Here is a 22,880-nt window from a genome sequence, read left to right as displayed (position 1 = left end):
CTCTGCTTAGGGTACCTCTGTTTGTTACTCACTCCCCAGACAATGTCTGAAGAGAAGAGAAAGGTGAGTCGCCACTTCTCAGAGCCCTCCCCCCCCCACCTCTGGGCCCAAAGAACTTTCTCAGTGGTTTTCCTGGGAGGTCACAGAAAGAAGGCCACAGAAAGAAATAAGCATGGACTTCGGAATAACGTGGCCTTGGCTCAAAGCCCAGCTGCGCTATCTCAGGCAGGCTGGGTCCCCCGTGTGAGATCCAGGCAGGCTGGGTCCCCTGTGTGAGATCCAGGTAGGCTGGGTCCCCTGTGTGAGATCCAGGTAGGCTGGGTTCCCTGTGTGAGATCCGAGCAGGCTGGGTCCCCTGTGTGAGATCCAGGCAGGCTGGGTCCCCTGTATGAGATCCGAGCAGGCTGGGTTCCCTGTGTGAGATCCAGGCAGGCTGGGTCCCCTGTGTGAGATCCAGGCAGGCTGGGTCCCCCGTGTGAGATCCGAGCAGGCTGGGTCCCCTGGGTGACATGTGGGCAGGCTGGGTTCCCTGTGTGACATCTGGGCAGGCTGGATCCCCTGTGTGACATCTGGGCAGGCTGGGTCCCCTGTGTGACATCTGGGCAGGCTGGGTTCCCTGTGTGACATCTGGGCAGGCTGGGTCCCCTGTGTGACATCTGGGCAGGCTGGGTCCCCTGGGTGACATGTGGGCAGGCTGGGTCTCCTGGGTGACATGTGGGCAGGCTGGGTCCCCTGGGTGACATGTGGGCAGGCTGGGTCCCCTATGTGACATCTTGGCAGGCTGGGTCCCCTGGGTGACATGTGGGCAGGCTGGGTCCCCTGTGTGACATCTGGGCAGGCTGGGTCCCCTGGGTGACATGTGGGCAGGCTGGGTCCCCTGGGTGACATCTGGGCAGGCTGGGTCCCCTGTGTGACATCTGGGCAGGCTGGGTTCCCTGTGTGACATGTGGGCAGGCTGGGTCCCCTGTGTGACATCTGGGCAGGCTGGGTCCCCTGGGTGACATGTGGGCAGGCTGGGTCCCCTGGGTAACATGTGGGCAGGCTGGGTCCCCTGGGTGACATGTGGGCAGGCTGGGTCCCCTGTGTGACATCTGGGCAGGCTGGGTCCCCTGGGTGACATGTGGGCAGGCTGGGTCCCCTGTGTGACATCTGGGCAGGCTGGGTTCCCTGGGTGACATGTGGGCAGGCTGGGTCCCCTGGGTGACATCTGGGCAGGCTGGGTCATCTGGGTGACATCTGGGCAGGCTGGGTTCCCTGTGTGACATCTGGGCAGGCTGGGTCCCCTGGGTGACATGTGAGCAGGCTGGGTCCCCTGTCAGACACCCAGCTTCTCGCCTGTCAGGTAAGCACAGTAGGTGTCCCCGCCTCGGGGAATGACCAGAGACCTGGTATAGGCAAGCACTCTGCTGGAGCTTGCCATGAGGGGAACCCTGGCACCAGGAGAGGCCAATGGGCGGTTCTTAGGGCTCCCGTCTCATCTGGCCTCACAGCACCACACTGTGGTATATGTCCCCACCCCAGGTCGCCATCGGGAGAATAGGGACACAGAGGATGAAGGTGGCCCAGCCTGCAGGTGGCCAACCATCCATTCCCAGGCAGCAGGCTCGTCTGTGCCTCCCAGGCCCCAATGTATTACCCAACAGAAAATGGGGGACACCCCCTGTCCTCCCCATGGCCCTGAAGTCAGGCTGGGAACAGTCCTTTCCTTGGTCTCCTTGGGAGCTTGGAAACAAAGGTCAGCGCAAACCACGGGCCCAGCGGGCCTTTCCCACCCACTCAGAGCTCGGCTTCCACGTCCCGACCCTGAGCCCCGCACGCTGCCTCCGGGAGTGTCCTCTACCCGGCAGGTCTCAGCGCCGGCCGCTGGAGAACCCCTCGCCTTCATTACTTCTCCACTGATTACTACTGAGCAGCATGTTAGGTCATCATACCGGGGTAGATCCCAAATGGAGGCTATTTAAAGTGGTTACCTGGATCTTGTGAATGAAAACGATGGTGAGTCGGGCTCCCACTATGCCACGCTGGGCCCGACAAACAGCATCTGCAGCACCCGCTCCTCTCACGAGCCTGCAGGCAGCTACCGGGGCCACACACCCCGCGCCCAGGGCCATGCGCCTGGCGCCCAGGGCCGATCTTGAGCTCTCGAGCTCTGAGAATTCATTAAACCGTCACAACAACCCAAAGGTAGATATTAATATTCCCTCCATCTTCCTCAGCTTGGGAACCTGAGGTTCGAAGCGGTTGAATAGTTTGCCCAGGTCCCGCAGCTGGGCTTGGAACCAGGCAGTGGGGATCCTGCACCTCTTAACTTCTGTGCTTTGTGATTTTTATTGTTCTATTTATGAAGCAGCTGATAACGTTTATCAGCCGTGGGACTGGATGGTTTATGTGCACTATCTTTTCTAATCGTTGCAACCAGGAGGAGGTGGTATGGTGCCCATTCTTTAGATAAAGAAATTGAGGCACAAAGAGATTAGATAACTTAGCCCAAGTCGATCCAGCTGGAAAGTGGCAGAGCTGGGATTTGAACCAACACTCATTGAACACCCCCATTGCTTGCCCTTAGCTACTCAGTGGTATTGCCTCTCTGTGGATGCATTTATATCTACCCAGGCATGGGAAGCACATGACATGATCACAGCTAATGCTTATTAAGCACCAGCATTTGCCCAGGCACTTTCCTTGGATCATTCAGCACTCACATGAACACCAATGATCATCCCCATTTTACAGATGAGGAGACAAACTCAAAGAAGTTGGGTGATTTGCCCAAGTTCCTGCAGCTGGTGAGTAGCAGAGCCAGGACTCAAGGCTGCTAACCCCAGAGCCAAGGTTCTTAACCATCTATTAGTAACCAGGAGTGGCATTACCACGCGTGTCCCATCTGGGTTTAAGAATCAGTTTTAGGCCAGAAAGTGTTCTGAGTGATTCTTCCCCAAGGTGGGGAGTGGGGTGCTGAGGAGACCCTCCTCTCTCTCAAGACACCCCACCTTTCTCTGCTGAAACCAGGGGTCTGCTGGAGACACTGTGGCTGGGGTCCGGAGAGGTGACTGGCTCAGAGATTCACTTCTAAAAAAAACCAAGGAGTGTCTTCTTGCTGCCTTCCCCTAGGCTGCTGGGAGTCCTGTCCTTTCTAGATTCCCAGCCTGTGTCATTGGTATCTTACTGCCCCCACCCTCCCCTTCGATAATACTGCCCCAAAAGGCATAGGCATTTACGTCTGTAGAGAAAACTCACTGTTTCCTTGTCTGTTTACCATCTAGTCCCTCTTCTTTTGGTAGCAGCAACAGGGTCCTGCCCCCCACCTCTGCTGGGAGCTGCCCTGCTCAAACTCTCAGTCCAAATGGCTTAATAGGGCTTACCTTTCTCCCTTCCTCCTCAACAGCTAAACGTATGACCCAGCCTGGCCTATCAGGGTCACGGTGATTTGGTTAGCATCGAGCATCGGACCCAGTTCAGGGCAATGAGCTCAGGCCTGGGCATTTTGCTGGCCTGGAACTGCTTTTCTTCAAGGGCCAAGTAAGAAGCTGTGGCCTCCAGGGTGGCTTCCAGTGCTTTACGCCCTTGAATAGTCTCCTCCCACACCTGATAAAGGTCACCAAAATAAAGCTGCAGAATTGCTGGGGTTTGACTTTGAGGCTAGGTCAGACTTGGCAGCTTCCCCCTTGATCTCTTGGATTGCTCACTCTGGGGGAAGACACTACCATGTTGGAAGGGTGCTCAAGTAGCTGGGTGGAAAGGTCCAGGTGGCAAGGAGCCGAGGCCTCGTGCCAACAGCTGAGTAGATGTGCCATTCTGGAGGCAAAGTTGGTAGCCCCAGTCGGCCTCCAGATGACACAGTCAAGTGAACATCTTTTTTTCCTTTAACTTTTTATTTTGAAATTATTTTTAAATTTACAGGACAGTTGTAAAAGTAATACAAAACCCAGCAGAGAATTCTAACATATCCCAGATACCCAGATCCACCGATTCTAGCATTTTGCCATATTTGCCATGTCATTCTTTTTTCTTTCTTTCTTTCTATCTATCTATGTATCACCTATCTCATCTATATCAATGTCTATTTCTCTTTTTCTAAACATTTGCGGATGGATTGCTATACATTATGCTCCTTGAATACAATACTTCTATGTACATTTCCTAAAAATAAGGATATTCATTTATGTAACCACCTTAAGTGCAGTTATCCAGTTCAAGAAATTTAACATTGTCATAAAGATTACAGTGTATATTCCAATTTTTTTATATTATAAAAATACATTATAGGGCAGGCCATGCTGGCTCAGTGGCAGAGTTCTCGCCTGTCATGCTGGAGACCTGGGTTTGATTCCCAGTGCCTGCCCATCCAAAAAAAAAAGAAATGCATTATAGTAATGTCCTTTTGTTAGAGCCAGTTCAGGATCATGGCTTGGCTTTAATTATCACTGTCTCTTTAGTGGTGTCTCTCAATTGAGAGATGTCCCATCTCCACCACGCCCGAAAATACCGTTCGTGGGATCAGTCATACTCACAGTGTGTGCTACCCTCACCTCCTGTCCATTACCAGAACTTTCCCATCACCCCAGACAGAAACCCTGCACCCACCTGGCTGACACCTCCCCTGCAATCTCACAAGAGACCTCAAGCTGCTACATCCCTTCCAAATTCCTGACCCACAAAACTTGAATGATTTAATAAATATTGTTGCGGTTTAGGCAGCTAAGTCCTGAGCTAATTTGCTATGCAGCAATAGATCGTGAATATGGAAGAAAACACAGGGGAATGCAGCACTGAGAGATGGACAGCGCCAGATTCCTGAGACATCGCTTCCCCATCCAGATCCAGGCCTGCCTGGAGTCCACAATGGGGGACTCTCCATTGCCTGAGCCACCCGATTCTCTTTGGCTCCAGCCTGCGTGCCCCACGGGGGCTGTCACTCACAGCTGAAGGGCGCCCAACGAACAGGGGGTTTAACATAAGGAAACACGTGCACCAGAAGCCCAGGGATGTCCCAAGCACCAGGTCCAGGGTAGGGGTGGGGGGTCTTGGAAATAGAAGCATGGGGGGGGGGGGCTCTCCTCACTCTCAATCTCACTCTTATTCTCGCCTTCTTCCTGGTACTTCTCTTCTGACCACATATGCTCTCTTGTTGTTCTGGCTCTTCATGGCTTCACCATACACTGCCCTCCTGGGCCCTCTGGCTCTCACTGGGGTTACCCAGTAGGACAGAGGAGAGCAAGGGTGGGTGTTTACTTCCCTATTGCCTCCATGTTGAGTGCCCCAGCACTGGCAACATCCCCCTGTCTTTGGACTCTGGTAAGCGCCCCCTGCCCTCATGCCTCAGGCACAGGGGAGGTCATGTACTCCCACCAGCCCCAGGGTACACTCAACCTCACCTCTGTAGATGGCCCCTGTTTCCAGTACCCCATGGCACCATCTATCTCCTATGTGTGCCTGCCTGGTACACTGGTAGACTGTCATTATCATCTCCAGCTTGCAGAATAGGACTCTACAGCACAGAGAGGTTAAGCAACCAACCCAGGGTCACACAGCAAGAAAATGACAGAGTCAAGATTTAAATTCAGGCAGTGTGAGTCCAGAACTCATGTTTTGGGAATTTATTTTGGAGGCAAAAGCTTGGCATGGATTGAATGTGTGATTTAAAAGAGGCCTCGGCCTGATGCATAGAGGCTCATGGAAGGGAAGACCTTGCATCTGGAGACTCGAGAGGAGGCTGTGATGTTCCTCCAGGTGATGGCGGTGGGGTAGAGAGAAAGAGCCGTGGACCCAGTGCTGATACAGTGTAGGGTGAGTAAGGGGAAAGGTCCAGGACCAGGGCTGAATCTCTGCTTTGGGTTATTCCCTGGATGGTGTTGACCTTCCCCCAGATGGAAACCAAAGGAGAGGAGCTCTGAGGGCTGGGTTTTGAGATTCTCTCACCATCTGGAAGTGACTGCACAATTCCAGCCTGCTCCAGGGCTCAGCTCCTTGGAAATTAGTTGCAGACCACCCTGGGCTGATAGACTCTTTTCCTCCAATGCCCTGAAAACCCTCAGCATCCTGAGGCCCCAATTCAGCCCAGGGACCGCATCTTATCTTGAAAGCCGAGCGCAGCCTGCCCTCCTCCCCTACTTTGCATTAACACTGAAATGCGTCAATGGGAAGCTCAATACAAGCCCCTGCTGGGAGTTTTAACAGTTTCCAGCTAGCTAACCATGCCTCATGTATGTTTAAAATAGTCTTTTGCTATTACCGTGAGGCCTGCAAATCAATTTCTTAGTCACAGAGGCTGCTTCCTCTCTCCGCACAGGTGAGCGTAAGCAGGATGCTCATTAAAAGAAACAACGGGGTGTAACCGAAGGAGCTGTGGACAGGAGCCCCGGGGAGACAGATGAGCGCTGCTGGCGCGGCAACGGCATTCAAAGTCCCCCGCATGAGTCACACACTTCTCTGGGCCTTGGTTTCAATCCCAGAAAACAACAGATTGGTACGCTGCCCACGGGCTGAGCCGGGCACTGCCCCAAGTTCCTCTCCAGGTGCATCTCCTGCTGTCCCCCCCCAGCAATCTGGGGAGGCAGGGGCTATTATGTCCCCACCCCAAGGAAGAATACATGGGGGAAAGGGGAGGTTCAGCTACTCCGGTGGGACAACATTTAAAACATTCCCTGGGAGCCTATTAGGTGCCTGGTACCCTACTAGGTGCTCAGGCTGAGCTGTGAACAAGACAGAGGTATCCCTGCTTCTGGGGAACTTGCAGAACATGGGGGGAAATAGACTATACCCAAACAAATTACGAAGAAAATGTTCAAAGAGGGTGAATTCTTTGAAAAAAATATAAAAACCGAGGTGATGCGCTGCTAGAGGAATGCTAGGTGGGGATGGCCCCACATCCCACCCCATATCGCACCCTTTGTAGGCTTTGGTAGGAACCAAGAGAACTTGCATGGGCTCTGCAGGCAGAGGTCCTGGGTACAAATGCCCACTTCTGAGTTCACTTCTTACAGCCTGTGTGCCCTCGGATAAGTGGCTTATCCTCTCTGAGCTTTAGTTTTCCCATGTAAAGCAAGGGCATGATAAAAGGGTCTGGATCATGGGTTGTTGTAAGATAAAATCCAATGCGTGTGCAGGAGGCTTAGCGCACGGCTAGGGCCATTATAATTGCTCAGTAAATGGTAGTTATTTTATGCAGATGCGGATATGGATGTGGGCATGGATATGTGGATTAGCTTCCTGGGGCTGCTGTCGCAACGTGCCACAGACTTTGTGACTTAAAACCACAGGGCTTTATTGTCTCGGAGTTCTGGTGGCCAAAGGTTTAAAATCTAGGTGTCATCGGGCCAGGCTCCTTCTTAAGGTTCAGGAGGAGAATCTGTCCCTTGCTCTTCTAGGCTCTGGGGACTGGGGGCATTCCTGGTCTTCCTTGGTTTTGGGCCACCCCCCCCCCAAGCTCTGTGTCCATCCCCCCCATGGACTTCTCTGGGTCTCTGCCCACTTCTCTCCTGTGTGCTCAACCCGCTGTACTTTGGATGTGGATACAGATACAGATATATAAACATAGATAATTGGTTAACAGGTACCTCTAAGTATGGGTTACACTGTCATGCTGTTATCACTGATAATGGTATTACTGCTAATGAAAATCACAATGCTAGCCCCCAGAGCCTAGAAGAGAAGCTATGCTAGCCAGAGAAGCCACTGCCTTGCATCCCATTTTTAACGGACACTGATGCCAGGGACATCTCTCCCTGAGGTCCTTCCTATGGAGCCCATCAACCTGCACCCCATTTGCCCCCAACCCAAGGAAGAGCCGTGACAATCGCGACTGTCACGTTCGCTGCTCCCCAGCATGTGCCAGGCCTGGAGAAGAGCCCTTTGCCTGCATTATCTCAGGTTTGCCCACTGTCGCTGGCTGAGACGTTATTTTGCAGATGAGGAAGCTGAGGTTTGGAGAGCCCATCATGATTTAATAAATATTTACGGAGCCTCTGCAAAGGAGCTGGCCCTAGTGATCCAACAGTGAGTGACAGAGATATGGTCCCTGTCATTGCAGGGGGAGTAGCCTGTCCAGGGTGGCACCACTCTGAGCTGGGGTCGGGGCTGTGTCCCTAGGACCGCAGAGTCATTGTTCTCTTCTAAGTCCACCTGGCTGTGATCAAGGACCCCCTCAAAGCCCAGGGGACTTCCTGGAGAACCCCAAGACAAGGTCCTTGGGCAGCCCACAGCTGACTGGCCTTCAGGGTCACCGAGTCAGCACATGGATACTGTGCTCATTGGGGGGGTCTTCCAGCTTGAGGACTTAACCACCCCCAGCCCAGGCCCAACCTGGAGCCCCCAACCCCAGCACCAGTGGAGGCACCTGGTCTTCCTTGCACCTGAAGGGCCGGCCCCTCGGGCTGCCAAGTGATGGGTGCTCCTGCCTCTGTCATACCTGTGCTCTGCTGGTCCTTTGCCCCAAGTCTCTAACCGTGGAGCACAGTTTCCTTCTGATCACTGGGCGCCTTTCCTAGCCCTTTGAGCTGTAGCTTGCCAGTGCCCTGTACAGCCTTCTGCAGACCTGTCCCCCCCAAATTGTCACCTGGGATTTGTCATGTCTCAGCCACCAGACTGGGGGCCAGTCTTGCTCAGGCCCATTCCCCAGCAGCAGGCACATGCTTGGCCAGGGAATGTCAAGTAGGTGAGACCCCCCCCCGGGCTCGGTCATGGTATGTTGACTGTGTGAGGCACCCCCAGGTTCCAGCTCCTGCCAAGGTTCCCCTCACTGTCAGAGGTTGGTCACTCCAAGCACCTGGGGGCTCTTCGCAGAGGCTGGGCTCCTGCCAGCCATGCCATGCCCAGGACGTCCCTCTGCTCTTCCTGTTCCTTGGGTACATATGCCACAGTTAAGAGCGTTTGCTTATGTGATTCCCCCAAGATGCTGAAAATATCATGGGCACAGGAGCCATATCAGGCTCCTTCATTGCCATATCCATTAGGCCTAGCTAAATGAATGAATGAATGAATGAAAAGATGAGAGCCTGGTGTCTCAATGGACCTCTGAAAGAAGTCCAGGCTACCACAGGGCATCTTTTCTCAATCTCAAAGGCCACCCCCTCCTGCTGCTGCTGATCCACTTTCTCCACACCTGGAAAACCCTGGGAGCCCCAAGCCTTGGTGTGACTCTGGGGGCCCAGCGTGGCCCCCCCTATGCTGACTCCTGTCTTACTCCCCTTGACCTTGGCCTCCAGGACGCGATCCACCTCTGGGATCATCATGCTGGTCTAGTGTTCCTGGGCACTGCTGGGCTGGCCCTGCTTCCTCTCCTCTGGGTTTCCTCCTTCAGCCAGACATTCTGCCCCACCCAACGCCACCCAGGGCCCCAGGTTCCTATCTGCTGTAGTAGCAAGGCCCACCCAGCCCCCCACTCAGGGAAACCATAGGGATGCTGGGACCCAGAGACTCAACCCTCCCTCCCAGACGCCTCCCCATCCCACCTAGATTTGGTGGGACATAAACCTTGGGTGCTCAGGGAAAGTCACACAACGCAATTCCACAATTCCCTGAGGTCACATACTGAGGCGGACCCCACCGCCTGCTTCCCACAGGGGGGACCCTGAAGGCCCCTTTGCCAAGACCAGAGTAGCTGGACCAGAATCTTCACCCAAAACCTCATTCCAAGGTCTGCAGAGCTGTGCTGTGTTTTTGGCTTTTATTTCTATGTAATCCATAAATATTTCAGCGTCTGGCACTAAAATAATAATGAGAATCTTAAAAATAAAGGTGATCAAATGCATTACTATTAACACAATTAAAATATTATCGGTAATTCTCTAATAATATCAAATATCCAGTCAGCATTCAAATTTTCAGTTTCGCACACACACACAATCATATTTTTAAAGTGGCTTATTTGGAAAGGATCCATTAAGATCTATACGTTGTATTTGGTGGCAGTGAATTGAAACTCATTAAATGAACTTAGATTCATGATTTCAGATGGCACAACCAGGCACCGCTGGAGGAGACTAAGGAACCATCTCAGTGCTTTGGAAAGTGGCCAATGAAGAGGGAGCGCTGCGTATTTGTCCTTCCTTCCTGCAAGGACACACCCACGAGGGACCAAAGCTGGGAGGCAGAGATGGGTAATGGTCCACCATCCCGCTGTGGCCCATCTTCAGAAGGACAGATGGACTCGGGCAGTGGGTGGGGGGAGCGGGCCTCCACTCAGGCAATGCCGGAAGCAGACCCTGTTGTCCTGATGTGGCTCTCTGAGGCCCGGGCATGTGACTTGCACCGATCTCCAGGCCAGGACAGCTACAGAATGTGGGGCCCCTCGTTCTAGGAGGCACCAGCAGAGCACTGGAGCAAGCTCAGCCCTTCTGAACTGGGGGCCCACGTCGTCATGCAGGTCACAGGTCGGAAGCCAGCCCCCGGGCCCCCTCTCTCAGTGGTGGGGAGCAGTGACCCCAAAGGGAGGAGGGGAAAACCTGGTCTGTGCCCTCATGGCTGCCCACCCAGGCCTTCCAGAGCAGGAGACCGCCCTGGAGCCATCTTCCTAGACCATGTGGGGAGGGAGAGAATCCGCCCACACAGCTCCCCATGAAAAGTGGGTGCCAAAGCCAGAAACCAGAGATAGCTATGAGAGCCCCAAAGGACAGCTCAGAGCTGTGACCTCCTCCATCACCAAAGAACCTGGTCATTGAGCCTGGCCCGTGCCAACAGGGCAGGGACCAAAGGCTTGTTATTTCCACGTGGGGCTTGTCATCCAGCATCCCAGCCCTGGGGCCCGTACAGACGGTGGGGGAAACACAGGGCAGGAGGGGGCCACGGTGCCAGCCCGGTCCCCTCCTCCAGGCCCCCAGGCCCCGCAGACCAGCTGGAGCAGGGGGAGCAGGGATGCATTTGTCACATCACCAGAGGAGATCTGACTAATGGTCCTGGTGGGCACAGGGGACCCAGGGCAGGCTCGGCACAGCAGATGGTCCACGATGATGGGGAAATGGAGACGTGGGATTCTGGAGCCCAGAGGCTGTCCACGCCATGGCCGCCCCGGCCCAGCCTCCTTAAGGATGAAAGTCGCCTAGCAAGGCTGGGGTGGAGAGGCAAGACGGATGGACCCCACCGAGAGCAGGCAGTTTACAAAGAGGTCCACCCACCTGCTTCCTATTAGTGACAGCCTCTCTCTGTTGTTACTGAATTCAGCAAAAATCTATATATATTTTTAAAAATGAAGTTAATACTTGAAGTCACCGTATGTCAAGTTTGGTCGGATCACTTTGCAGGAGCTTACGTAACCCAAATTTGAAGGCCACATCCCAGAAGCTTTTCTGGATGGCAGAGGGCAGAGTTGACTCTGTCTGTCCAAGGAGATTGGGGGGGGGGACCCCAAAAGGAAACTGAGCAGTCATTACCAGAAGAAGGGGACAAAGGTCCAATGGGAAATACTGTCCGTTCTCCTCGGGGTTCTCCAGCTTGGCTGTACCTTGGAATCGTTAGGGAATTTGAAAAAATGCAGATGGCAGGGTCACCCTGGAGAATCTCTGGGCCCTGGGTGTGGCCTGAATTTTAAAAATCTCCCCAGGTGATTCTAATGTGCAGCGAGCTGGCGAACCACCGGTAGGATAGAGAGGACACAAATTCTGCTATTATTCTGATAACGGTAATAGCGATTGTTACTATGACTTTAGTTGAAGAAATTGGGGCTTTGAGCAGCCAGCTGACAGAGCCCAGCAGTGGTCTGGCACTGTGCCTCTGGAGGAGTCGACAGCCCCAATCCCAGGTGCGGCATCTATTTTACCGTAGCCAAAGTCAGGAAATTCGTATGACTTCTGTTCTAGCCTGTCATCAGCCGTGGCTTTGCGTTTTTGTTTTTCAAGCAGCCGAGTTTAAAGAATTGGAAGGTGAATTAAAAAGATTTCTCCCTTGAGTGTTTTTCCCTTCTGGATGTTGGAGCAATTAAAGGCAGTGAAGCTCCTTTTTGGGGCTGTCGGGCAGAGGGCAGTCAGGGCCTGGCCTCCAGCGACCCCGAGAGAGGCAGGCAGGCAGAGTGGTGGTGGGAGGCCAGAGTGCTCTGAGGTCACAGTAGTGAGTGCTCCAGGACGGGGCAGGACCCCAGAGGGAAGACACCGCGACCTTGAACCAGTGACCCAGGGCCCCTGCGTGAGTTTGCATAATGAGGAGCTTTTACCTTCTGCTGGAAGAGGGGAAAGGTGAAGCTAGGGCTCCCCAAGGCCGGGCGTGGGAGCCTCAGGACTCAGCAGCTGTCCTGAGAATGTAGGAAATACCTTTCATTTCCCCATCTCTTTCTGGGTCTTGACCTTTGCACTTGTGGTTCGCAACCCGTGGTTTGCAAATTTAAGCGTCAGCTGAAGCACCTGGTGAGATTGTAAACGCACAGGTTGCTGGGCTCAGCCCCAGCTGGCGCTGATGGAGGATTTGCGTCTCTAACCATTCTCAGGTGACACGGATGCCGCTGGCCCAGCACCCACACTTTGAGAACCGCTGTTTTAAGCAAGAGCCAAAACCAAAGCTCCCCTAGGGGAGGCAGCTTGCAGGAGGCCACAGCTAGAAACTGACAGAGGCTGGACTTGAACCCAGGCCCGGGTCCCAGAATCCGCCAACCACAGTCAGGTAGTCTGCTTCTCACCTTGCGCTCCCACCTCAGACAGGGGCTCCGGGGAGGATAGCCGTGGAGGGGAGTCTCCAACTCGACTGGCCATTAACCCACCCTGGGGAGCTTTTACAATCCCCATGTCCCCAGGTCAATGGGGTGGCACCGAAGAGGTGGGAGGTTTTTAATCTCGCTGGCTGCTCACGATACAGCCATGAGCTCCTGGGCTTTTGGGGAACCTGAAACAGCCTTATCAATACTGCTGGGGCAAGACTGGCACCAGGGCTGGGGTGCACAGAGCAGGCTACCCCTGGGCAGATGGCAGGTTCCCACAGCTGTGCCCTGGAGAGGCCCTGGGAGAGGTGGCAGCCCCCCGCTGCAACCAAGGGAAGGGTGACTCTCCCAGCTGGTGGCAGTGGGAGAGAGGCCTCAGCTGGGGTTGCCAGAAAAAATACAGGATGCTCCGTTAAATTTGAATTTCAAATGAACAAATGAATAACTTTTTGTGATAATTATGCCCCAAATATCACACATGACATACTTATACATATATATATATAATATATATTGTCATATATCTGAAACTCCAACTTATTTGGGCATCCTGTATTTTTATTTGCTCAATCTGGCAACCCTACCCAGGAACCTACGCAGAGGAGGGAGCCCAGCCCAGGCAGGAGACTCGGCAGCAGTGGGGACCCCAACTGAGCCGGTCATCATGGGGATTCCAGTCACCAGCACAGCACAGAGGAGGCACTCACTACACACCTGCTGATGGAATTAGAAACGATTCAATGATTGAATGAATGAATGAATATGTATTTATCTGACCAAATGCTACGAGCAATGGTGTGTGGCAGGAAAGTTGATTCTTCAGTGAAATATCCTCTTAGGTTTGCTTCCTTATTCACCCAACCCTTGTCCTGCTGGGCAGGTGTGTGTGTCTGAGGGGTGCAGCCTTGGGATTATTTGGGAAAAGACAGCTTGGTGCAAGGAGTGGGGAGAGATTCTGGGCTCCTGGAAGAGTAGAGGGCTCCCAATCCTCAGCTCAGGCAGCAGGTGGTCCAGAAGGCCTGGGCAAGTCCAGGAGTATGTGGGCCCCCAGGCAGGGCCTCTTCACATCAGTGACAAGGGTGCACAGATGGAGGCCAGCACCACCTCCCTGCCCCCAGCAACACCTGCTGAAGGACAGAGCTGTGACCGTGGCCCCATCACCTCCGGAGCAAGCCCTCACCTTGTCAGGGGAGGTGATGCTCTGCTTTGGGTTATTTTCTATTTTTTCTCTTTGTTTTGCATTGTAGTATAGCCTTGTCATTGTTTCCTGTGACTACCATGATGAACTACTACAGACCCCACAGCTTATAGCAGCACCCCTTGATTAGCACACAGTCTGTAGGTCAGAAGTTCAGGTGGGTGCATCTGCTTCTCTGCTTGGAGTCTCCCAGGCTGAAATTGAGGTGTCGGCAGGGCTCCTTCCTGGAGGCTCTGGGGGAGAATCCACCTCCCAGCTCTTTCCCATGCTGGCTGAATTCAGTTCCTTGGGGTTGTAGGACTGAGGTGCCTATTTCCTTGCTAGGTGTCAGCTGGAACTGGGCTTTGCACCTGCCCAGCCCCCCCCAATACATTCCTCCTCATGCTCCAGCAATAGCACCCAGCCCCCCTCACATGGTGAAGCACTCTGACTTCTGCTGCTGCAGCTTCCTGACTCCAGCCAAAGAAAGTTCTCCATTTTCAAGGCTCATGGGGTTACACCAGACCTGCCTGGATAATCCAGCATAATCCCAATCTCTCCATTGTAAGATGTCTGGGCTTCGTCCCATCTGCAGAGTCCCTTTTGCACGTAAGGAACATATTCACAAGTTCCCAGGGTTAGAGCATAGACACCTTTAGGAGGCCCAGTCTGCCTTCCACAAACCTGCATACGGTAAAACCAAGGACTTGGGCTGCCTCAGGCTTGCTCGTCCCACCCCAGCCCGCCCCGGGTCCCTGAGCACCTTGGCTCTGTTGCCCCTGCCTTTGGGTGCAGAAGTTGGGGGCACAGGCCTTCTAGTGGCTGCTGGGGGGTGGTATCATGAAGACCTCGACTTGTAGGGTCCCAAGAGAAAAATGAAACAATTGTTACTGTTCACCCGATTTTTCTGATTTTTACGAGTGTCCTCATCGCTGAGCACTGTGCCCTGCCGTGTGTCCTGCCTGCCCTCACTCTCTGCCCCCACCAGGGCGCCCGGAGGCACCGGGTCCCCAGGAGACTCCCCAGAGAACTGTCTCCGCCTCTGTCTTCCATGGCACGAGTGGAAAGGCCCCATGACCCGACACGGAGAATGAGGCAGGACAGGTGGCTGCTCATGGCAGGTGTGCCAGGGTCCGGGCACGCTTTGACGCCAGACCCTCTGCCCACACCAGGACTATTATGGGATTAAAAGGGAAGAGAAAACCACAGGGAGCAAAGGAAAAGAGAAAGAGGAGGACATCTGCATTGGGCCTCAGAGGTCAATCCCTGCCCTGACATGGTGTCAGAGTCACACAGGGGCCTAGAAAACGTTCAGGTGAATGCACTGGTGGAAAGGAACAAAGTGTGTGTGTGTGTGTGTGTGTGTGTGTGCGCGAGTGCACGTGTGCACATGTGTGTGTCAGTGTGCCTGGGTTGATACCTGTGTGTGTATGTGTTTGTGTATGTGTCTGAGTTTATGTCTATATGCATGTATACCTCTGTGTTTAGCTTTGTGTGTGTCTGTATTTATATCTGTGTGAATATGTGTGTGTGTGTGTGTGTGTGTGCGCGCGCATATGTAGTAAGGGGCAGTGGCTGGAATGAGGACCCATGCCCTGGCACTCTGATGGTGGGGACTGGTGCTGGCTGCCCCTGGGTAGAATCCTTCTTTTGTCTGTGTTTGGTGGCTTCCATAAATAGGCTCCTGGCTCAAAGAGGGCACCCCCAAAGCACACCCCAAGATAGTCACATGTCCCAGAGCACTTATGACTAGGTGTAGGAGAGCACTGTGGGCAAATGGTAGGAGCTTTAGGATACCCTATGATGGAGATGTGGAAGGAAGGGGTGCCCTGGCACCCTTAAGGTGGCTGCTCCAATGCTCCCCTCTGCTCCCTTTAGGCACAGCCAAGCAACCAAAACACTCATTCCTACAGAATTGAATCAGCCTTGCCATCTTTTCTGAAGAGATTTCAGGAGCAGGCTTGTAAAACAAAGTTCTTTCCTTACCCAGATTCTTCAACCAACAGGAAAGCGTGCAGCACCTGGGTTTAGCCAGGCACTCTTCTAGGCTCTGGGACACAGCAGCCTCCCTCTCTCCAACCCCAAACCCCATTAGGCAGTGGTTCTTGACCCGATCTGCAAACTGGACTCACTGGAAAGCTTTAAATGATTCCCCAAAGAGACTCTGATTCCATTGATCTGGGAAGCAGAGCTCATTAAAAGTTCGCTGGTGGATTTCCAACATGCAGCGGGATCAAAAACCAATAGACCTCAGGAAACTTGATTAATTATAGCCACAGTGTTCAAGCCCAAGCCAAATTCCAGTTAAAGAAAAAGAGTTTTTTCAGTGATGTCCAGAACGCGTCTGAGGATCCCATATCGGAAAATGCTATCTGGGGAATTAGTTTAGGTAGTGAAGGTGTCTTTCACTTGTGAATTAACACTGACATAGAGAAGCTTTGTCATTATAACAGATTTTTAAGGTTATTATGGAAATGAAAAGACAGAATTGAAAATTTTTGGATAGCTGCTGCCCCCTGCCATCCTTCTAGAAAATCTGCAAGCAGTTCCGCATGTCTGTAAAGATCAGTTTAAGAAATATTGGTTTAAATGATTCACAGTGTCCATATGGTAAAGCAAAAGGACCTGTTGTCCATATTGATTTGATGTTGTTATTTTCCCTATCACATTGGCCATGCAACCCCTCCTCCTGCCCTACTCTGGGGGGAGCAGGTACCAGCTCCACCAGGCAAAGGTCTCTGGATTGTTCCCTGAAGCAGCCCAGTGCCTGGTGAATGCTCAACAATTAGCATTTTGTTTCTTTTATGGCTAAATACTATTCCATTGTTTAGGTGGACCACATTTTGTTTAGCCACTCATTAGTTGATGGACGGCTGGGTTGTTTCCACATTTTGACTCAGATGAGTAATGCTACTGTGGACATTCATGAACAAGTTTCTGTGGGGACATGGGTTTCCATTTCTCTTGGGAACATACCCAAAGTGATATTGTTGGGTAATATGGTAACTCCATGCTTAGCCTTTTAAACATCTTTCAAACTGTTTTCCAAAGTGGCTGCATCATCTTACCCACCAGCTGGGTAAGAGGATCCCAATGTCTCCACTTCCTCTCTCAAGCATCGCTGTCTGTCTCTCTGGTCATTGCCATCCTAATGTATGGAAAGGAGCATTTCATTGTGGTTTTGATTGGCATTTCCAATTGTTTTCTAATTTTTAAATTGGATTATTTCTCTTTTATTATTGGGTTGCAAGAGTTCTTAATATATTCTGAGTCAGAGATACGATTCATAATCATTTTCTCTCATTCCATGGGTTAGTCTTTTTACTTTCTTAATGGAACGTGTGTAACAAAAAACATTTTTAATCTAGATGTACTCCAGGTTATTTTTTCTTTTGTCACTTCTGCCTTTAAAGTTTTGTTTAAGAAGCCATAGCCTAACCCAAGATCATGAAGATCTATCCAGAAGTTTTCTTCTAAGAGTTTTATAGTTTTAGCTCTTACATTTAGGTTGATGCTCCATTTTGAGTTGTTTTGTATATCGTGTAAGGTAGAGGGGTCTAAATTCATTCTATAGCATGTGGATATTCAGTTGATCCAAGATCATTTCTTTAAAAGACTGTTCTTTCCCCCATTCAATTGTCTTGTCACTCCTGTCAAAATCCTTGACCACAGCAGAAAGATTTATTTCTGAACACTTAAGTCTATTCCATTGACCTATATGTCTGATGTTACTCCAGGACAAATAAAATTGCTTTGATTACTTAGCTTTGTAATAAGTTTGATATCTGAAAGTATGAATCCTCCAACTTTGTTCTTTTTCAAACCATTTTTGGCTATTTTGAGACCCTTATATTTCCATGTAAATTTTGTCAATTTCTGCAAAAAAAATCTGTTGGGGTTTTGATAGGAATTGCATTGAATCTGTAGATCAATTTGGGACATTTGCCATCTTAACAATATTACATCTTTTTGAGCCATGTACATAGAACATCTTTCTATTTGTTTACAACTTCTTTAATTTTTTTCAACAATTTGATTGTTTTCAGTGTACATGTATTTTTTACTTTTTGGTACTATTGTGAATAGAATTATTGTCTCAATTTCGTTTTGGGGATGTTCATTGCTTATGTATAGAAATACAATTGATTTTTGTATATTGCTCTTATATCCCTCCACTGTGCTGAACTGATTTGTTACAATAATTTTTTAGTGTATTCCTTAGGATTTTCTATAAAGAAGAAAATGTCATCTGAGAATAAAGATAGTTTTACTTCTTCCTTTCCAATCTGGATACCTTAAATTTCTTTTGCTTGCCTAATTTCCCTAGCTATACCCTTTATTAGAATGTTGAATAGAAGTGGCAAGAGCAGTTGCATTTGTCTTCTTCCTAATCTTAGGAGGAAAGCATTCAGTCTTTCACCCTTAAGTGTGTATGATGTTAGCTATGGATTTTTCATAAAAGTCCTTTATCAGGTTTAAGAACTTAACTTATATTGCTAGTTTATTGAGTATTTTTATCATAAAAAGGTGTTGGATTTTGTCAAATGCATTGTCTACATATATTGAGATGATCATATGTGGGTGGTTTTAAGTCTGATATATAACATTAATTGAGTTCCAGATATTAAACCAACCTTGCACAACTGAGATAAATCCCACTTAGTCATGGTGTATAACCCTTTCTATAAGTTTCTGGATTCAGTTTGTTACATCTTGTGGAGGAAGCCTGTTTCCGTCTTCATAAAGGATGTTGGTTGATTGGTCGGTTGTTTTCCTTTCTTGTGAGATCTCAACTGGTTTTGGTATTAGAGTATCCTGGGCTCATAGAATGATCTTGGAAATATCCCCACATTTTCTACTCTTTTGGAAGAGTTTGTAAAGGATTGATATTATTATGATTTGGATATTTGGTAGAATTCACCAGTGAAGCCATTTGGCCCTGGGATTCTCTGGGGTTTTTTGTTGTTGTATTTGTTTTTATTAATTATTATTAATAAAATAATAATTTTATAATTATTAAATAGTATTATCATTAATTATTAAATTTAAAATTATTTATATATTTTAATATAATATATATACAAAACGAAGAAAGAAAAAAGCAATAGTTTTCAAAGCACTCTTCAACAAGTAGTTACAGGACAGATCCCAGAGTTTGTTATGGACTACCATACCATCCTCTCAGATTTTTCCTTCTAGCTGCTCCAGAATATAGCAGCCTAGAAGGAATAAATATTTTTTTATCATCACCATTGATTTTTTTTTCTTTCTTTTTTGTGAAAAATAACATATATGCAAAAAAGCAATAAATTTCAAAACACAGCACAACAATTAGTTGAACAGATTCAGAGTTTGGTATGGGTTACAATTCCATAATTTTTGGTTTTTACTTCTAGCTGTTCTAAGATACTAGAGGCTAAAAGAAATATCAATTTAATGATATTTTTCATTATATCTTCAATCATATTTGTTTGTTAAACCCTACCTTCTCTGTATAACTCTACTATCACCTCTGAACTTTCTATCCCACTCTTTAGGGGTATTTGGGCTATGGCCATTCTAACTTTTTCATGTTGGAAGGGGCTGTCCGTAGTATGGGGTAGGGAGATAGAACTAGCTGATGTTCTGGAGAGGCTGGGCCCTCTAGGTTTCAGGACTTATCTGGTCCATGGACCCATTGGAGGTTGCAGGTTTCTGGAAAGTTACTCTGCAGGAAGTTTGGGGTTTGTTTTGTTGTTGTTGTTTTGTTTTGTTTTGTTTCAGGAAGTTTTTTAAATGACCAATTCAGTCTCTCTAGTCATGATGGATCTTTCAGAGTTTCTATGTCTTCTCGAGTCAGTTTCAGTAGTTTGTGTCTTTCTAGGAATTTTTTCCATTTTATCTAAATTATCTATTTTGTTGTATACATTGATCCATAGTATTCCCTTATGATCTTTTTCATTTCTATAAAGTCAATAGTAATGCCCTCTCTTTCACTCCTAATTTTTTTTTTGGGGGGGGGGGTTTAAAAAGGGGAATTTAATACGTTGCTAGTTTACAGTTCTAAGGCTGAGAAAATGTCCCAATTAAAACAAGTCTATAGAAATGTCCAATCAAAGGCATCCATCCAGGGAAAGATACCTTGGTTCAAGAAGGCTGATGAAGTTCAGGGTTTCTCAAGTGAGAAGGCACATGGCGAACACAGTCTGGGCTTCTCTGTCAGCTGGTAGGGCACATGGCGAACACGGCATCATCTGCTAGCTTTCTCTCCTGGCTTCCTGTTTCATGAAGCAACCCCAGAGGAGTTTTCCTTCTTCATCTCCAAAGGTCGCTGGCTTGTGGACTCTCTGCTTTGTGGTGCTGCAGCATTCTCTGCTCTCTCCGAATTTCCTTCATTCTCCAAAATGTTTCCTCTTTTATAGGACTCCAGAAGCTTATCAAGATTCCACCCAAATGGGTGGAGACATGCCATTACCTAATTCAGCTTAACAACCACTCTTGATTCAATCACATCTCCAGGGAGGTGATCTGATCACAGTTTTAAACATACAGTATTGAATAGGGAGTGGGATTTTGATTAAAACATGGCTTTTCTAGGGTCCATACATCCTTTCAAACCAGCACATTCCACCCTCTGGACCCTAAAAAAGACATGTTTTCCCCACATACAAAATACATTCATTCCATAACAATATCAGAGAACCTTAAACTATTTCAGTAGCAATACAAATGAAATACAAAGTTAGAAACAGTACAAACTCCTATCAAAGTTAGTTACAGGCATGGTCTGTTCTAAGGCGAAGTTATCCTCTGTCTCTGGACCTATAAAAACTCAAACCAAATTATTTGCTGCAAACATACAAAGGAGGAACAGTCATAGGATACACATACCTATTTCTGTAGGGAGGAAGGAACACACCGGTCACAGGACCCAAGCAGTTTCGAAAACCTGCAGGGCAAAGTCCATTAGATTTCAAAGTCTGAGAGTCCTTTACCTTTGGGGCTTTTGAAAGCAGCAGTCCCACCCTTTCCAAGGGCCTGCACAGAGGCCTGCCTCTCTCCGAATGCAACCTTGGGGGGGCATTGGGGAGACCATTTTTTTCTCAGCTCCACCCTCTCCAAGCATTGGGGCCGCACCCGGGCTCTCTGCCATCTCCGGGGCACACACTCAACCCCTCCATGTGGTGGCAGCCAGGCTCTCCCCAAACCCCCAGGAATGTGCTTTACTCTCTCCAAGGCCTGAGGTGGCATGACTCTTCCACTGCAACGTCGCTCCTAATTTTAGCAATTTGAGTTTTTTCTCTTTTTTAGAGGAAAAAAGTCTAGCCAAAAGTTTGTCCACACCGTTGCCCCATGTTCAGCCAGAGACTAGTAACTTGGAAGCTCGTTCTCTGATTATTCCTGAGATGGCTCCGCCATGGGTATACACATAGTCTTCCAGGCTACCAGGATAATTGTGACTCCTTAGGACCTGCCCCTGGGTTAGAGGAGCTCCTTGTTCTCAGTGCTTGGAGAGAGATTGTGTTCAAGCCCCATGTGCCAGTACGGCTTCCACTATGGGTCTGATATGTGGCCTGGGGAATGCTTTTGAGTCTGCCCACATCTTCTCTGATTACTCCTAGCAAATATGCACAACTTTTTGAGCCATAGGTTTGAGTTAGTTCCTAAGAAGGCTCTTCTAGACTGTCTCCTTACCTGGTTTGTTCTAGTTTGCTAGCTGCTGGAATGCAAAATACCAGAAACGGAATGGCTTTTAACAAGGGGAATTTAATGAGTTGCTAGTTTACAGTTCTAAGGCCGAGAATTAAAACAAATCTATAGAAAAGTCCAATCAGAGGCATCCAGGGAAAGATACCTTGGTTCAAGAAGGCCGATGAAGTTCAGGGTTTCTCTCCCATCTGGAAAGGCACATGGCGAACACAGTCAGGGCTTTTCTCTCTCAGCTGGAAGGGCACATGGCGAATATGGCATCATCTGCTAGCTTACTCTCCTGGCTTCTGGTTTCATGAAGCTCCCCAGGAGGCGTTTTCCTTCTTCATCTCCAATGGACTCTCCACTTCGTGGTGCTGCAGCATTCTCTGCTCTCTCTGAATCTCTCTGAATCTCTCATTCTTCTTTTATAGGACTTCAGAAACTAATCAAGACCCACTCAAATGGGTGGTGACATGTCATCCCCTAATCCAGTTTAACAACCATTCTTAACTAAATCACATCAACCAGGGAGATGATCCAATCACAGTTTCAAACATACGGTGTTAAATAGAGATTATTCTACCCTATGAAATGGGACTTATATTAAAACATGGCTTTTCTTAGGGGGCACACTTCCTTTCAAACCAGCACATGGTTCTTATATGAAACTTCTGGCTGTGCTACCGTTTTCTTGTATATGGAACTACTAGCATGCTCTTGACTGCTCTCCACCAAATTTCCATATTTCCACCAACGCCCTCAGGCATGGAGTTCTGGCCCCAGTCTGTTCTGAGCAATCAGTCCTCTCAGGGAGATCTGCAGAGAACTTCATCCTTACAGTTTGCCTTCCCCCCTGAACAGAGCCCTGCACTATGGCACAGAAACTGGTAACAGGGACCCACCTTTGCTGGAATGACAATCCCGCTCTCCAAGCTGGTGCCTGGTGGAGGGGTGAGCGGGTGTCAGCACTTGGTCTTCTTGGCTTGTCCCTCCTGGCAGGGAGTTGGAGGGGAGGCGACTGTAGCCCAGTATTCTGAGCTTGCCATGCTTGGGTTAGAGCTTTCACTCAGTAAGTGGCATCTGAGTAGGGGAAGGAAAAAACAGTCCTCTTGGCTGCACCTCCTGGAATAGAGCTTCTGTAACATGGAGGTAGGCTGAGGGGATGAAAATGCTGGCAGACTAATCTTCCAGAGTAGAACCATAGACCCAGGCTGGGAGCTGGGGGAGAGGGAGCCCATCTTCTTGGTCACAATTGCCTGGAATAGAACACCTAGGGCAAAGCTTCCATAACCAGAGGGGCAAAGGCTACAACGGCGCAGGTAACGGCACAAATGCTACGGACCCTCTCTGTTCTTACTGATATGTAGTAGATTTTCCTGAATGAAAGTTTCTCCATTTGGCGTGGACCATGGT

At 49.4% G+C, this 22,880-nt stretch overlaps 1 long non-coding RNA gene across 1 annotated transcript; it reads left to right on the top strand.

Moving 5' to 3' along the window:
• The first annotated feature begins 7,904 nt into the window (after nt 1–7,904).
• LOC143683862 (uncharacterized) lies at nt 7,905–11,871 on the top strand. Its single transcript, XR_013175679.1, has 3 exons — nt 7,905–7,995; nt 9,952–10,097; nt 11,537–11,871. It is a non-coding gene; the product is annotated as an uncharacterized LOC143683862 (long non-coding RNA).
• The last annotated feature ends 11,009 nt before the right edge of the window (nt 11,872–22,880 follow it).

Source organism: Tamandua tetradactyla, chromosome 1 (assembly GCF_023851605.1).
Source record: "Tamandua tetradactyla isolate mTamTet1 chromosome 1, mTamTet1.pri, whole genome shotgun sequence".
In the NCBI taxonomy this organism is placed as follows: Eukaryota; Metazoa; Chordata; class Mammalia; order Pilosa; family Myrmecophagidae; genus Tamandua; species Tamandua tetradactyla.
Note: the sequence above shows the minus strand (reverse complement) of the source record. Positions and strands in the feature narration are given on the sequence as shown.